The sequence below is a fragment of the Suricata suricatta genome, chromosome 1 (genome assembly GCF_006229205.1).
Source record: "Suricata suricatta isolate VVHF042 chromosome 1, meerkat_22Aug2017_6uvM2_HiC, whole genome shotgun sequence".
NCBI lineage: Eukaryota > Metazoa > Chordata > Mammalia > Carnivora > Herpestidae > Suricata > Suricata suricatta.
Genome location: NC_043700.1, coordinates 166,489,353 through 166,507,026, shown reverse-complemented (window position 1 = coordinate 166,507,026; position 17,674 = coordinate 166,489,353). Strand labels below are relative to the sequence as shown.

Genomic DNA, 17,674 nt, shown 5'->3' with positions numbered 1-17,674 from the left:
GGATCATCACAGAGGCAGTTAGGTCACTTTTGAAGCACTTGGCTGCTGTCTTTCACAACCCTAACCTGTTATGAAAAAAAAAAAACCAATTGAAAATTCAACAAAATGTGAACATTTTAAAATTACATTAAAAACTAATTTTTCAACACACACACTGTAGAATTTAGACCATTAAATTAGTATTCACTCAACAAATAAGGTTATACAATTAATAATGTTGCTACCTATAAGAGATATTGTATAAAATTTCTTCTTGGGCTCCCTGTTCAAGTTCTATACTATTTATCAATGTACTGGAGAAATAAAATTTCTGTGTTGCATCTTCCCAGGTCCATTAGCATTAGCTATCCATATTAATGGGACTAAAGTTCAAACAACTGCAAAGATCTCTACCATACATTAAGTAAGCCTTTCCAGAGGTGGGAATATGTGATTTGCCACAGGGATATCTGGGATGCTTTTCATCTGTAGTAGAAAGTCATATGAACATGATATGATATGATATCCATGATCTTCATCCACAATGTTCACCCACCGAAGCTGAAAGTCCTTAGTGTGGTGACAGTCTCTATGCCAACATGCCATCACTTAGGTTCCACACATTTTCTACTTGGATTCTCCGTATGTTGGCCACTGTTTACTTTCTGGATAACTTACATATTAAATTCACTGCATTGAACTCGCTGGCATGGCTTCTGTTGTCTTGATCAAACCCTGGATAATTCAGCAATACTGATTAAAACAGCATGAATTGTTATAAATATGGAAGAAAAAGATCCTATGTATGGGAATATTTGTAACAGGAGTTTGCCTTATAAATCAGTCAGGAAAACCATGACTGTGTGATAAATTCTTCTGGAAACAAATTAATGACATGCAAAAGGAAAAATTTGAAATTGGTTCTTGACCTCAGAGTATATACAATTATTTTCTAATACATTAAAAATAGAAAAATGAATTACAGGTTTAACATTGTTATAAAAGAGAGGTATATTTTTGTTATTCACAGAAAGAATTTCTTCAGTAATACAATTCAAAAAATAAAACAGATTAATAAAATAGCTAATATTAATATTTCATTATGACAAAAGATACATAAAGAAAGTTGAAAAAAACAAAATGAAAGAAAACATTTGAAAGATTTTGGGATCAATAATATGTAAACAATGTCTAAGATCCATTAACAAAAGACAACACAATGGAAAAAAAGTGGGAAAAATTATGTGCAGTCAATTCACAAAAAAGTGACTCAAATGGCCAATAAAAATGTGAAATGATATTTTGCCCTACTAATAACCTCAAGTATACAAATTAAGAGAAAATGAAATACCTTTGCAAATTTAAAATTATCGCACAAAATACTTTTAAGCATTATTTGTAGTGTATGAGCATGATAGTAGGTAATGGAAATTGAGATACCAGCATTTTTGCTGGTGAGATGTCAATTGAACACTTTGGAAAGGTCTTTGGCAATAATCAACACAATCAAAGTCACATGTAACCTAGGAGTAGGAATTCTATGATAGGCATGAAATCTGAAGGAAAAATTTCACACATGCAAAATTTTGGTGTGACATGTTTATAACGGAGAAATGGAAATGTCTTAGATTTACACTAGTAGAAGAATGGGGATAGGGTTAGTTGTGTGTGGGGAGGTGTATGTGTGTGTGTGTGTGTGTGTGTGTGTGTGTGTGTGTGTGTTCTATATAGCACTGAAAAATAATGAAAACCTAGATTGATATTTAAAAATATGAATTTTCTGAAAAGGGAAAAGTACAAACACATATATTCAGCTGATAGCATTAAGGGAAATTTTAAAAGACAATACAGTACATTTTTACATTTGCATGTATGCTAAATATACAAAAACAATATTATATATATATATGTTAAATTTAGGATGCTGCTAAATGTTGGGTTGGAAGGAAAGAAAATGGGATGATGACCAGAACAAAGGGCTTTATTTTGTATGGATCCTCTTATATCTTTAAAAAAAAATAGGAAAATATGGAAAATTCTACCAATTTAGGTGATGTTAATATTTGAATGTGATAAAATTTAATAATTTTAAATAATTTAAGTTAACATTATGAAATATATCTTTTCTATAACCTATATTATGAGAATAGAAAAATTAGAAAGATGAAGCCCCAAAATTACATTTTTTAATAAATTTCAGTGTAAAGATTATGAGTAAATATTAATGTCTTAGTTTATACTTTTCTCTATTTTATAATATTAAGAGAATACTATGCCTTTTTTTGTTTACAATAAATAATTATCCTACAAACAGCATACAAGTTAATTATCTTGCAAAGAATTGATGGGTGTTGGATACTGTTTTTACCCTAAATAATACTACTACCATTTGCTTTCTATGTATTTTAGTATAGTCTCAAATTATATCTGTAACATACAGTATACCTATATACATATATGTATGTGTGTGTGTATATATATACATATGTGTATGTATGTGTGTGTGTATATATATACATATGTGTATGTATGTGTGTGTGTGTATATATATATATATATATATATATATATATATATAAAGTAACCTATGGAAATGGGTTGGTATAAATCTGTCTTTTGATTCTTTTCTTAGAACAGAATAAATGTATTGAATAGTTGTTTGTGAAAATGGTGGACAGCCAAGATTGCCAAATACAAGGGCATCATTAACCAACATCCCTCCAAGTACAATATTTTCTTCTAATTATACACATATCTTACATAAAGACACTTTGATTCCAGTATTAAAATTTAATGATTGGTAGATCTTTGACAAATTAGATATTTCTAACTATAGTATGATGATGAAAAGAATTATAAAACTCCTTTTAAGCTCAAAGTGGTATGTTTGTAGGAATATTAAAGTAAATGTGATTTTTTTAGGCATTAGACAATGATGAAAATATGTGCCCATCTAAACCATTTGATATGTCTTTTTTTCTCTAAGTTTTAATAAATTCTTTTATCAAAGCAGAATATATTTTCACATTTTGTAGCATTATTTTCAAAATAAATCTATTTACAAGGTATTTCTAAAATAATATAAATAGATAAAATGCTGAAGAAATAATTCTGCACTGAAATGAGTTGCACTGAATGACAACTTTGTATATAGATGCACTCTCTAATTATATTATGTTTCTCTACAATCTTAATTCAATAAGATCTCCTGTTGGATTTAAAGGAAATGCCCATGTAATATATATATATATATATATATATATATATATATATATATATATATATATATATGTGTGTGTGTGTGTGTGTGTGTGTATAAACCTTTTTTAATATTAGTGTTAAAGAGAAAGTTTCTTTGGTTTCCCTTTCTTTGTCTGGAGCTAATCATTTCTTAAATCACCTCCCAAATATTGATTTTTGGCCTGGTATTACAGACATTTATTCATTTGAACCTAGTTTATCACTATTTCTTCTGGTTTCCAGTTCTTATATTAGATAAGCATACACATGACACAAAGCAAAATAAAAATAAGACCTGATTTTCCAGAAAGTAACCTTAAAATTCTTCATCTAGTCAAATACTGTACTAGAAACTATGGAGTTAAAAAAAAAATACGTAGATGTTTTTCCTGCCCTGTGATTCTAATGATGCTATCAGTCTACTTGCTGCTTCCTTAACTTAAGTATATTATAAAAAATTAAACAAAATGTTCTATTTCCTTCATAGAAATAGAGTTCAAAACTTTAATAGTAAGAGAGCCAACTGAAATTAACAGAAATAATGACATGAGAGATGGTATTTTAAAAGCAACTTATCAATTACTTCTTAAAAATAAACTGTGCATTTTTATTTGAACTTTTCCATTTTTATATATGAAGGTTAGGATGCGCATTATTTGATTTTTAAAAAAAGGAAAAGATAATGAGCATAAAAAGGGGTTGGGGAGAACCTTCAGCAAACTTGAGTAAAATGACTTAAGTTGCTTATCTTAAGTGTAAATTCTTTTACAGTCTGAAAAATATAACTTATAGTTTGCATATTTAAGTCTGCACTCATATCCTTTTACAGTAATGTTGAGATGAAAACTGATTCTTACATGAATATGGAAAACATATGTGCATGCATATAGTATATATCTAATGGCTAAATTAAATAGTTCATATCTATGTTATACCAACACTGGAAAGGATATCTCTATATATTTGTAGCCAGATAGATATAGCTAGATGATACATAGATATAGATAAATAAACTAGCTAATTATGTTCATATTATGTTGATAAATTATCATTCTTCAAAAGGAGAAAGAGCTAAGAATAATTTTGTAAAATAAAAATTCTGAGGGAGGTATGTGAATGAAGGTGATATTCAAACTCCAGGAGCACCAGCTAACAATAGATGTCTGAGGGTAACATTTCAAATAAGTGTACAAAGAATGCAATAGACCTTCAGCTTTAAATGTATCAAACTATTCTAAGCCTTCATGTCTTACGTAGAGTGTGTGGAGAATAAACTGAATTATCTTCTCTAGAATGCAAAATCTAGTGGAGGTATTTTGATTTATTCAATAACTCAATCCAGACCAAGAACATAGCCTTTCATATAAGAAGTGTTGAATAAACATTGTTGAATAAATAAATAAATAAATAAATAAATATCAGTTAATCAATGGATGCCTTTCATAGAGAAGTTTTGAGTTAGTCTTTGCTAACTATTCTGCATAGTGGCTACTGTATACTAAGCACCCACTAAATATAACTTCTATTATAATTCTTACAATAATTAATAATATAACTTTTCTATGTCTGTACTGTAATCAAGATAGAGTTTATAAAATTGGAGGTCATACCTTTATAAGATTTGACATATTTTCCTTTTTAATTGATTGTGAGCTATATTCAAGATGAAGGTTCATGTAAATACAGAATTTTATTTGGTAGTATTTGTGAGATACAAATGAAGTGACAAAGTGAATGAACAGGCAGAAAACAAATCAAAAAAGTAATATATTCATAAAAATTAGCTTTCTGGTTATAAACATTTAGGAAAAAATGAGAAATGTACAAAATAATTCTGCATGAAATGCTTTTAATGGCAAGTTAGAGTTTAGGCTTGACAGCATATAATCAGTAATTATTCTTAAACTGGTGGCAATATGATAAATATGTCAGTGTAACAAGAACAATCTGGTGCAAATGTAGCAAAAGTTTTTTTGCAACTTTTGAAACAATCTGACATATTATGTCAAAATTTTGGTATTTGGCTTGCTTTTTGCCTCAAAAATTCCACTTCAAAGAACTTGTCCTTTGGAACTCATCTGCTTGAATCTTAAACTGCTCAGTGTAGTCAAAACATTGCTTATGTTGCTGAATCATTTAACTCACCTAATAATGAGAGTTCCTAAACATATTATGATAAGTCCATTAGGCAGATTGATTTGTGGTCATTAAAACGAGATGAGGGAGGGTGCTTAATGAGGTTGCAAAAAAGGAGAGTTTATGAAGGGAGATAATTACAAAATATGGCTGTAATGATTCTATAATTTCTATGAAATATATGTATTGCTACCTATTCATAGCACAAATGTGCATAGAAGAGAATTTGAAAATGTTAATACACACGTAAGTTCTTTGTATTTGTCTCTATTTTTTAGACTTTTTGGTTCAAATATGCTTTGTTTTTATGGTAATTGTTTTAAAGAGGAAGTGTCAGGTAGCATCATGCAGACTGAAATCTATTAAGGTGAAAATTGAACCACTTGCTGTGACAACGTGAAGAAAAGTGTGACAAGGGTTATGACTAAAGAGTTCTGAGTTCTACTGAACTAGTAGTGAGTTGCACATAGGATGCTGTAATGTGTTTAGAGAATATATTTTTTTGTTGAACTTGTTTTGGGAATGTTGTTCTTATGGTGTTGTTTTCATCAATTATTTTTATGTAACAGTTTAAATGTCAAATGAAAGATGAATACTTAATTAAACCCTATGTGTCAATTAAAAATCTTCTCATTTAAAATATTTATTTATTTTGAGAGAGAGTGGGAAGGGGCAGAGAAGGGAAAGAGACCATCCCAAGCAGGTTCTGCACTGTCATTGCAAGGCCCCAAGAGTAACTCCATCTCACAATTGATGAGATCAGGACCTATGATCATGAGATGATGATCATGATCAAAAGTCAGACAGTTAACAAACTGACATCCTCCAAGTATTTTCTTATCTACATACACTAATGCATAGTTATGTCTCAGGTTTTTAGAATAGTTTATTTATTTTATTTGTATATGTTCTTGGTTCAAAGAGATAAAGGACTGAGTATAGAGACACATAGTATATAATATAGCATAAATTGAAATTATAGGAATATATAATAATGAGGTAGGGCCATATCTTGTCATTAGCAATGAATATAATGCAAAACAATACAAATCTATGTATGTGTGATGGTTAGGACATGCATTTTGTTTTTATCATTCCATGAATTCCATCAGTGAAAAGAATTCAGGTTATTTGCAAAGTATCTAATGCTTATTATATCATTGGGACAGTTATTTTAGGGAATTACGATTAGACATCTTTTACCTATGAGTTATCATAAAACTCAAACTGTATAGTATAATTAACATCATCCTCAAAAATTTCTTAAAGTGGATCAAATAAGAATTTTTCAAGTCTGTTTCCAAAACACTTTTGAAAGGGACATAACACACTGCTGTGCAATTCAATAACATGAGTTCATTTTTATTTTGTACGTGTTGAATAGGTTGTGATGGCAGAGAATAGATAGAATATTAGAAGATCTACATATATGTCCCTTGCTTATATGGATTTAATGTTTATTTTAGAGAATTGAGTGCATTAGGCTTCATTTATATATTATTTCTTAAAATGTACTTTTTGGGCACCTGGGTGGCCCGTTGGTTAAGTGTCCATCCTCAGGTCATGATCTTGTGGTTTGTGAGTTCAAGCCCCACATTGGGTGCACTGCTGTCAGCACAGAGCCTGCTTCAGATCCTCTCTTCCCATCTCTCTGCCTCTCCCCAGCTTGTCCTCTTTCACAAGTAGATAAAACATTAAAACAATGTACTTTTGAAAATGTGTAGCTTTTTAAGTATTGTATGTAGATGAAACTATCCTGTATTGCTGATTAAATATGAGCCTAAATGGGCTCCTGAGTGTCTCAGTCGATTAAGCCTCTGACTTCGGCTCAGGTCAGATCTCACATTTGTGGGTTCGAGCCCCACTCAGGCTCTGTGCTGACGGCTAGCTCAGAGCCTGGAGCCTGCTTCCGGTTCTGTGTCTCCTTCTCTCTCTGCCCCTCCCCCTTCTCATGCTGTCTCTCTCTGTATCAAAAATAAATAAAACGTTAAAAAAATATATGAGCCTAAATACCTTTGTGGTACTTAATAAAACATAAAATTTTGACATATTGTGAAAAACAGAGTTAGGAAAATCTATTAAAAATAACCATTTTATTACTTACCTCTCCCTATTACTTAGTAACTTGGTCATTTCTATCCCTGGTATCATGGCTGTTAACAGTCATAGCATTAGATATTTATAATATCTAATATTTCTAATTGTGATTACAATGTAGTGTGAAAGGAAGAATTATTTCCATGTTTCCACAGTGATAATTAAAATATTACCAAAAACTTTAATTATCAGTAGAGGATCCCTTTTTGTATTTTAATTTTTATGCATATATGTGTTTATGTATTTAAATATGCATGCTTTGTTTATTTACTTATTTTTACATCATTGCTCAGCTGTGAGATACATTGATATCTTAGTAAGACTCTGTCCAGATTACAGAGATGCTAATCCAAAGCCAATTAATTTCAAGAAGTAATACGTTTAGTAGGAAAAGGGCTTTGAATTGATGCTTGTGTACTTTAGTCTCATCACACAGTCTAGTCTATCATTCACCATGGTCTTATGCTTTATGAACATACTCCTTATCTCTGCAAGGCATCAGCAGAGAGAGATTAACCATTATGGACAACTAGACAACGTATTCGAAGATTATTTCATTTCTTTGGAAATTATTAGTAAATGAAAGAAAGAAAAAAAATAATAAAATAAAAGAAGGAAGCCTAGCAAAAAGTGCTGCAGAATATGAGAAATGCAAAATTGGGAGACATTGGAATAGTCCAACATTGAAAATTTTTAACATATTTCTGGATACTACATTCATCCTCTTGACTGGTTCCTGCCCTTGCCAGCTAAGGAAGGGACAACTAACTTCCCATAAACACATCCTTTCATTTTGTGGTGTTCCTTGGAAGCAACTACTCAGTTAAGAGTTGGTGTCCAACAACCTTTCTTCTAGAGTCTCAAGTGGAAGATGAGCTCTGAGTGAGCCACACATGGATGAACACTGTGATTCCTAATCACTGTTTGAAGGTAAACCATCTGTTCAGTTTTATTATTCTCCAAGGCACTTAGCTTCTAATATACACTGTGTGTGGTTTTCAGGCAGAAGCTATTTTGTCCATGAGGGGACATTTAAGAATATTTGGCAACATTTTTGGTTTTCATGACTGGGGAAGGGAATCCTGGCATCTAGAAGATAAAACCAGAGATGTTGCTGCTAAAAATCTTCTAGTACACAGGATAGGCTCCCACAACAAATCTGTCCTGAAATATCAAAATACCAAGGTTGAGAAACTGCTCCATATTTTATTTACTTGTTTTGCATATGCTCTATCTTTTCAAGGACTCTGGGATTTATAGAAAAAGGTATCTCTCATATCTTTGGTTCTTAGATAGTGTCTGACACAAAATAGAGGGTCAAAGGTAGTTAAAAGAATAAGGGAATGAATGGGAAGGTTAAAATTTTATACATAGATATTTCTAGATGTTTGAACTTTTCCCACAAATAGTTCTAGGTACATTACAAATACACTGAACAAAATATTTATATCTAGAAAAACTCTTAAGAAATAATATTTAAAAACTAATTTATATTTTTTCACAGGAAACATCTTTTAAGATTATGATATTTATGAGGAAATGTAAATTAGTAGGACCTGTATTAGCAATAATTAAGAGAGTGCAGTGGGAAGTTTGTATTCAAATATTTCTGTACCTAGCTCATCTTATCCCTTTGAGAAAGACTTGTCTAAATAACCATTGCCTCTTTCTTCTCTGAACTGTTCTAACACTTTTAGCCATTGCCATCCATATTAATCTGTAATAGTATTAGGATATATCCTTGTTTTAAGAATGGTAACAAGTTTCATTGATACAGATATGCAATGGCAGTCTTATGATAAGAATTTCCTGCTTAATGTGCTTCATACAGAACATCACATCAATAACTCCATATTAGCATGAACCATCTTAATTGTCCATAAGGCATATAGACATTAAATCTAATCACCTCTCAGATTTACACTAAGAGTTAGAAACTTAATATGAGAATCACATTTCAACTGGATTCAGTATTTTCAATTCAGAAATAATTGTTTTTTAATCTTCATTAGGAAACATGAAGCATGAGAGAAAATAGATGTATTGCCAAAAAATCAGATATGTGTATGGGAACATATTGTACAGCTTGAAGAAAATTAAAACTTTGATTCATCAACAACTACTTTGATTATGAAAGACATTGTTTTGGATTCTAATTCATCTTTTTTAAAAATGCCCTAAACTTGGATTTGCTCTTTTTGTGGTATTTGATGTATTATAACTATTATTTTAATTAATGTATTTATTAATATATTTATTTTCCAGTGAATCATTCAACAATAATTACTTCAGATCCTTGTGATCATTCCTTTGCCAAGGTGACAGGTTAAAAATGACACAAGCTCTCCATGCAAAAGAGCTTTTGTTCTAATGAGAAAAGCAGACACATATGATAACACAGATCAGCATGTGGATTCTTGGATAATTGCATATTTCATATTCACTTTCAAGTTTGATCTTACTAATGAATTCTGATAATTACTTAGCATTTTCTATTACTACATAAAGAATAAATTGCTTTAAAAAGCCAGTGTTTCTGAATTTTATCCTATTCCTATGGCCTATAAGAGTAATCCAGAAATGTAAGGTGATTTTAATTCCTGGGTTTTGCCTAGTATCTGATAGCAAATATATTTTTTGAATTTATCTGTTATCTGTCTTAGTTTTCACTGCTTGATTTTTATGTCTACTCCTACATTTTAACTTGCATGTCTTTGTTAGATTACATGAAACAGAGAAAAGTTGTCCTTGAGGCAAGTCAAGACAAATAGTTGAGTAAGTAAGACTGAATGGAAATTTGGAAATATTATATTGAAAAAGCAGTTTCTGAAAATATAATGACTGTTATAATTAAGATTCATATGATTAAATAGGTATCCTAAAGCTTAGCTCAATGAGAAGGAAATATAAAAGACAATGTGTGAAAGACAATTTATACTCTTTAAATTAAAAGTCACTGATGTTACAAAAAAACACTTTTGTTGATAACTGAATGACAGATAACAGATTCACTAGGGAGATATAAAATTGACTACATTCAGAGTAACACAGAGAAGAAAATAGATGGGAATCTCACAAAAGTGGAAATAAGGTCATGTCTCATGTTAAAAGTCAGAGAACTGCTCAGTTGTGTATTAGAAGAGAAGATGTAGTACATAAGACATGGGAAAGTAATAGAAACTCCCTTTTTGAGTTCTATCACACCAACAGATCACAGAAGAACATTTCGTCATTCCAATATAGTACAGGACAATATAGATAAGAGCAAGCTTAAAAATTTTTATTACTCTCCAACTTTGTAATTATTTCAGTTCTTATTAAATATCCCGAATATATGTTAAATAGATTGTAAGATTAGTGATAGTTAGAAAAAAATAACATTAGGTTTACTATCAACCCATACCCTAATTCAGACCAACTTCATTTTATTCAGTATTCTAGACCTTAGAACTCTGCCCCAGTACTCTACACACTGTGTGAATCTGAGTTTTCCTTACCATACCTGCTGGACTGTTTTAGCACCAATTAAGTTATTATTAGCATTTACGTTCCTCATTCATGAACAAGAATTGGACAGAAGTGAAAATATGCAATATTGGAAAAATGTGAAAATATTTAATATTTAGGAGATAAAAATACAGCAGCTGCCATTTTACTCAGAAGGTAGCTGTTGCTTAGAGGAGAGACAAGAACAGATGTGCTGGTGGGTCCAGATTCTGTTCATCCATGCATCACTAAGAACTCTCCTTTTTAATTGCTGTTGGTGTTGATATATCACCCTTGGCTCAAAAGTAGCGCTTTTTTTTTTTTTTAATTTTCACACTTAGAAAAGCAGTAGCCACAAGAGACAAACACAAACCCGTGATCCATAAAACTAAAAGAGAGGTACTTTAAAGAATAGAGTGGAGTAAAAACAATAACCATCTTTAGAAACATAACAGAAACCTGCTATGCTAGCCAGGAGTGAAGACAGAGTTATGTTTGATTCTTCATGCAAAAACAGGCAAGAGAAACTGGAAACTTTTATCTTGAGCAGAAATTTTGACTAGTAATTCTCCACCGGATGGTATATAAACTTATTTCAACAAGAGAACATCTATCTTACTTTTTTTACCCCCATTATGTTGGTCCCTTCCTTCACACAAGTATTTCTTCCCTTTCTTTCTTTTTTTTTTAAATGTTTATTTATTTTTGAAAGACAGAGCATAAGCAGGGGAAGGGCAGAGAGAGAAGGAGACACAGACTCCAAAGCAGGCTCCAGGCTCATCAGCACAGAGCCCGATGCCAACCTTGAGATCATGACCTGAGCTGAAGTTGGCCCTTAACTGACTCAGTCATCCAGGCACCCCTCATTTTTTTGGAAGTATATTAAGAAGCACATGTGGAGAGGGCATTTAAGTGAAACGAGTCTGATTCTCATCAAAGCCAGAAGGGCAATAGACACTACATGCTGCCATAGATGTGTACGTCAGGTCGCCATCACGATTCCACTCTAGTAGATGGATATACCTAGGTCCTAGATTTTCCTGTAAACCCTCACCTGCTCCGGGGCATGTAACTGACTCTTCACTGATCTTCTAACCCCCTTTTCAGTTGTTTAGTCTTCTGGCTCCTCCAAATTATGTAAAGTGAGATTCCTTATTTTATGATCCCTATGGTGTCTGTGCTTTGCTAACAGAACCCTGGAGAACTCAACAAGGTAAACATATATTCCATTAATTTGTATCATTTACAGTTTCTTGTTCTATCATGGCTATCTTTTCACCATTTCTTGTTGTGTTAACTCAGTTGCACTACTTTAATAATTTTCTAATTACCCTAAACCAACTGTTGAAAAGAAATACCATCAAACATGTTTGTGCTTTTAAATCAGGTTATTCATCAGAATCCCTTAGGCAACTTGCTAAAAAATATAGATAAATAGACCCTATTCCAGAGCCTTAAGATCAGAATTATTTGAGATAAAGGCCAGGAAAATATGTTTTTAAAAGGACTATCAATGTGACTGAAGTATCAGTGGTGTCACAAATTATATCAGTATTTGATTGTAACTAAATTTATGTTTTAAAATAATAATAATAGTTGTTATTATTGGAAACCTGGTACATCCACTATATAAGTTGTGTATGTTTTGTAATCTCTCTAAACTATAGTTTTCTTGTATTAAAATAGTTATTGATACTGTCCAACAGACTAGTAACAGTCATATTACAAAGTCACAGTTATTTTGCCTAACAGATCAATAATAAAATAAGATCATGATAAAATAAGTTAACGATTTTGAAAATAATACAAATTGTTAACCTCAGTACAATGATGGAGTCAGTCTAAAACACCATAGGATCAAATCACTCTACACGTTAAATCCCTCCAAGTTATCCTATTTTTTCCAGTGACAAAAAAAGAAGCTACATTTCTCTTTTATACTTTGGCCACAGTTTGTTATCCTAGTAATCCTATGCCACTTATGCTAGAAATCTCGATGCCCCTCTTAGTTTTCTTTCTTGCTGTTATAAACATTTGTTCTGAATGCCAGGGTACCACAGTGATAAAATAAACATATTCTCTTGGAACTTAAATTTTGGTAGAAGAGAGAAAAAATGAACAAAATGATTATGAAAAATATAATATGCTAGGAATAATCATTGTTAAGGAGAAATATAGAACAGAAGAGGCAAGAAGTTGTGTCAATTTTGCAGAGGGTAGAGTTAGATGTGAGAATAAAGGGGCTGGTTATTTCATTTGGGCAGAAGGACCATGGAAAATTACATCGGCAGACCTGATAACTGATATATGCAGAGAAGTTCATATTACCACTCCATCCCACCACAACATCAGAAGTTTTCTTGAGAAATGTATTATAATAATACTAAAAATAAACTAATTCATAAACTTTTTTTTTTCAATTGGGAATTCTATTCATGTAACCTAAAAACTTTATTCTGGATTATAAACATAGTTATTTGCTAGCATTAAAGTAGAATCCTGAAGAGGTGTTGTTAAATAGTTCTATTTTATATTCTATAACACCTAACTAATCACTCTCCAAAACTGATGTATACACAGCGTAACAAATAGTATGAAGCAATGATAACATTCTGCTCTGATTCCTGCCAAAACACATCAAATAAAAGATAGAAAAGAACTTGCCCGATTAAATAAAGGAAATCTATGGAAAAAAAACCCAACAGAAAACAACATACATAATAGTAATATATTAGAGCTCACCATTTCTTGTTGTGTTAACTCAGTTGCACTACTTTAATAATTTTCTAATTACCCTAAACCAACTGTTGAAAAGAAATGCCATCAAACATGTTTGTGCTTTTAAATCAGGTTATTCATCAGAATCCCTTAGACAACTTGCTAAAAAATATAGATAAATAGACCCTATTCCAGAGCCTTAAGATCAGAATTATTTGAGATATTAGAGCTCACTCTTGGAGATTAGAAATTAGAGAAGAACCCTTATATATCTCTAATTCTATTCCACAGTTTGCAGGATGTTCTCAACTCAGGTAAAGGAAAGAGTGTATAATAAGTGGGAAAAAAACTGAATGCTCAAATTACATGATTATGAAAGCAGGAAACCTAGAAAAATCTACAAATACTTTAGTACAACTTGTAAGTAAATTTCTGAGGACTGCTGGATATAAGCTCAATGTACAAAAATTTCCATTCTATGGACATTTAATAAATAATTAGAAAACAAAATGGAAAGGGACACCTGGGTGGCTCAGATGATTAAGCCTTTGATTTCAGTTCAGGTCATGATCTCATGGTTCGTGGGTTCAAGCCCCATGTCATGCTCTGTGCTGACAGTTCAGAACCTGAAGCCTGCTTCAGATTCTGAGTCTCCCTCTTTCTGCTTCTCTCCTGCTCATACTCTCTTTCTATCAAAAACAAATAAACATTAAAAACTTTAAAAAAAGAAAATGGGAAACTAAAAGCATTTAAAACAACATTTAAAACATATGATAATTAAAATAAATCTATTCAGAAAAATAAAGTGCCACTAAGTAATAAAAAAACTAACTAAATGTAAAGATATACCATATTTATGGATTTATAGGCTCAATATTAGAAAGATAGCACTATGCCCAAATAAATTAAATTGTTCAGTGTAATCCCAAACTAAATGTCAAGATTTTGTTTTTCTGTGATGATATTGCCAAGGTCATTCTGAAATTTGTATGGCGATTCAAAGAGCAAAGAATACCCAAGACATTGAAGAGAAATAGCAAGGTGGTGGGATTATTTTATTCTTTTAAATATAAGGATTTATTATGAAGCCTTGCTAATGAAAGCTCTGTTTTATGGGTAGAACAATAGAAAAATAGATTAATTCCAAAGAAAACAGTGTTCAGAAACAAACTGTTGTATATAAATACACCTGATTTTTGATAAAAGTGATGTAGCAGGGATGAGGAAATAGTCATCTAATAAATTTCAATTAATGTTACATATACAAAAATGATATTTGGCATTTACTGTGCAGCATATGCAAATCAATTCCAGGTTCAATTTTTATAAAAATTACAAAAGATTTGAGAATTGTCAGAGGAAATATTTTCATAAACATGGATAAGCAAACATTTCTGGAATAGTACACAGGCACACATGTACTATAGAAATATTTCTAAAAGAAAAGACATAAATTAGATTACAATAGAATTAAAAATTTTCTTTAGTCAGAAGGATGAAAAAACAAGCAACAGAAGAATACATAATTCCATCACATATTAACTAAAAAGTTTTTTTAGATTGAGTCCTATGCTCTTGGAAATAGCCAAGGTTAAAACAAAACAGAAACAGAAACAAAACCCCGTCCTTTGTTTCAGGAGCTGGCTTACCAAGACAAGACCAGATGCAGACCCTCCAAATTCCCATCTGTTGCCTCATACATAAGGAGCTGAATTGTTGGTCCCCACTAATTAATTGGGGGGAAATGTGCTGTTAACAAACAAACCAACTTAAGATCTTCTCTCTCGTTACTCCCAAGTTTTGAATTTTGACCCAGGTACTGAAAATTCCCAAAAAAATTAAAAATAGAACTACTGCATAATTCAGAAATCACTGTTGTGGATGCATAGCAAAAGGAAATAAAATCAGTACCTGAAAAAGAGATTTACATTCTCATGTTCGTTGCAGCTTGATTCACCATAGGCAATATATGGAAACAACTTGTCCATTGATGGATAAGTGTACACAGAAATATATATATATATAATTTTCTTTCAGCCTTATAAAAAGGAGACCATGCCATTCACAACAATCTGATAAACCTGGAGGACATTATGAGAAGTAAAATGAGCAAGATACAGAAAAAAAATACAATATAATCTCTCTTTTATGTGGAATCTATAAAAGTCAAATACATAAAAGCTGCGAGTGGTTACCAGGGGCAATGAGGTGGGAGAATTGGTGCAAAATTACAGTTTTGTAGGATGAATAGTTTCAGAGCTTTAATGTACAGTAGGATGATGATAGTTAATAATACTGTGCTGAACATTGAAAATTTGCTAGGTGAGTAAATTTCAGGTGTTCTTATAATTCACATACACACACAAGTGATAACTGTGTAAAGAGGTATATTGTTGATTAGCTTGACTGTAGTGATAACTTCACTACATAAAATCATCATGTTGTATGCCTTAATATATATTTTATTTATATTTTTATTTAAACATTTAGTAAAAACAAATATATATGTATATATATTTATAGAATATATATATTTATATATCTAGTCTGGATGATGATAGAAGTTGAATGAGTGAATGGAAGTCACTTGACATTTCAAGCTTTGTTCTAAATTCTTAATACATGACATTTATTATCATCCCATATCATTTAATAATCACATATTTTGTTTTTATCTATAAAGAGTTTTTTAAGATTCTTTAATTTTTTTATTGAAATATAATTGACACATGATGTTCCATTAGTTCCTGGTGCACAACATAGTGATTCAACCAGTTTGTACATTAAGCTCTTCTTACAAGTATAGCTCCCTTGTCACCATACAAAGACCATGTAGTTTTAATTCCTGTAGATGCACACAACCTAAAAAAAAAACAGAAATAAAAAGAAAATTAGAAGACTAAATGAAAAGCAGAGTGAGGAGTCATACAGATAATGTGTAAGCACTTAAGAAGTATGCTACCTAATTAGTTGCAATGTCTGCTGCTTTTCTTTTTCTTTTTTTTTATAGTAGTATGAACATTGCTGATTTCGATAATTAGCAGAACTGCACATGATGTGGACAGTTAAAATAAAATAAACTCCTTAGATTACATATTTTGAAATAGTACACAGGGAAGAAATAATTGTGGTAGGAAAGGTTGCATAGAAGGTAAGTTGGAGTATTTTCCCACATCTATGCTAATAATTCTCCATCCTCTTCTAGAGGAAAATGGAGAATAAACTAAATGCTCTCACACAGACACCAGTAAAAATTGTATTTGCTATTCTACATTTTAACATTTTTATGACTTTCTTTCTAGAATTCATGAACCAACCACTTCCGGAGTGTAGTTTTTGTAGTTTTATGTAGTTTTTTTGTAGTTTTATGTAGTTTTATGTAGTTTTTGCAGTTTTATGTAGTTTTTGGCAGCTCACTCCAGAGAAGAAACAGTAATCTCTGTTTCTTAGGGATGAATAACTTTTTTGGAAGTCCTGCATCTTTATCTTAACTAATCTTCTTGCCAATCTTGCAAGGAAAATTTATCATCTCCATTTTATAAATAGGCTATATTATGTTCCCAAGTTCAAACTAAAAATTAATGACAGAGCCTGTAGCTGACCCCAAGCTTACAAGATCCCATATCAAAAGTCTTATCTGTTCTGCCACACAGGCAGTTAAATAATATGTAGAAATTAAAGATATCAAGTATAGGAGAAAAAGCAGGAAGAACTTTCAGATAATGTACCCTCTTGTGGAAAGATGGGATGACCTTGAAGGAAAGGACAGTTTTAAATCTGACTTGAAATAAAAGTTTTTTGAAATTGGAACATTAACATCTTCTGTAAGGCATTCATCCTTCTAGATTAAGAACTCATACATGTAATATAATTTTATAGCATAATTAATAGGTATATTAAAGTTAAGGAATTTAGTGTTACAGAAAAGTATATTAAGTTCTTAATTGATCTTTAGAAAATTCAGGTTTATTTTTAAGATTTTTGTTAAAGTTTAATTTAAAAAAGTGTTTTAAAGGTC

General features: G+C 31.2%; 1 long non-coding RNA gene across 2 annotated transcripts in view; it reads right to left on the bottom strand.

Annotated features, from left to right (window-relative positions):
- Window positions 1–671: 671 nt before the first annotated feature.
- LOC115285769 overlaps window positions 672–17,674 on the bottom strand; it is a 63,437-nt gene continuing 46,434 nt past the window's right edge. The window contains exon 5 of one of the 2 annotated variants that reach the window (XR_003905688.1): window positions 672–714. This is a non-coding gene — a long non-coding RNA (uncharacterized LOC115285769). Of the gene's footprint in view, window positions 715–16,322; window positions 16,519–17,674 lie in introns of those variants that run through there. The other variant, XR_003905689.1, reaches the window with a different exon arrangement.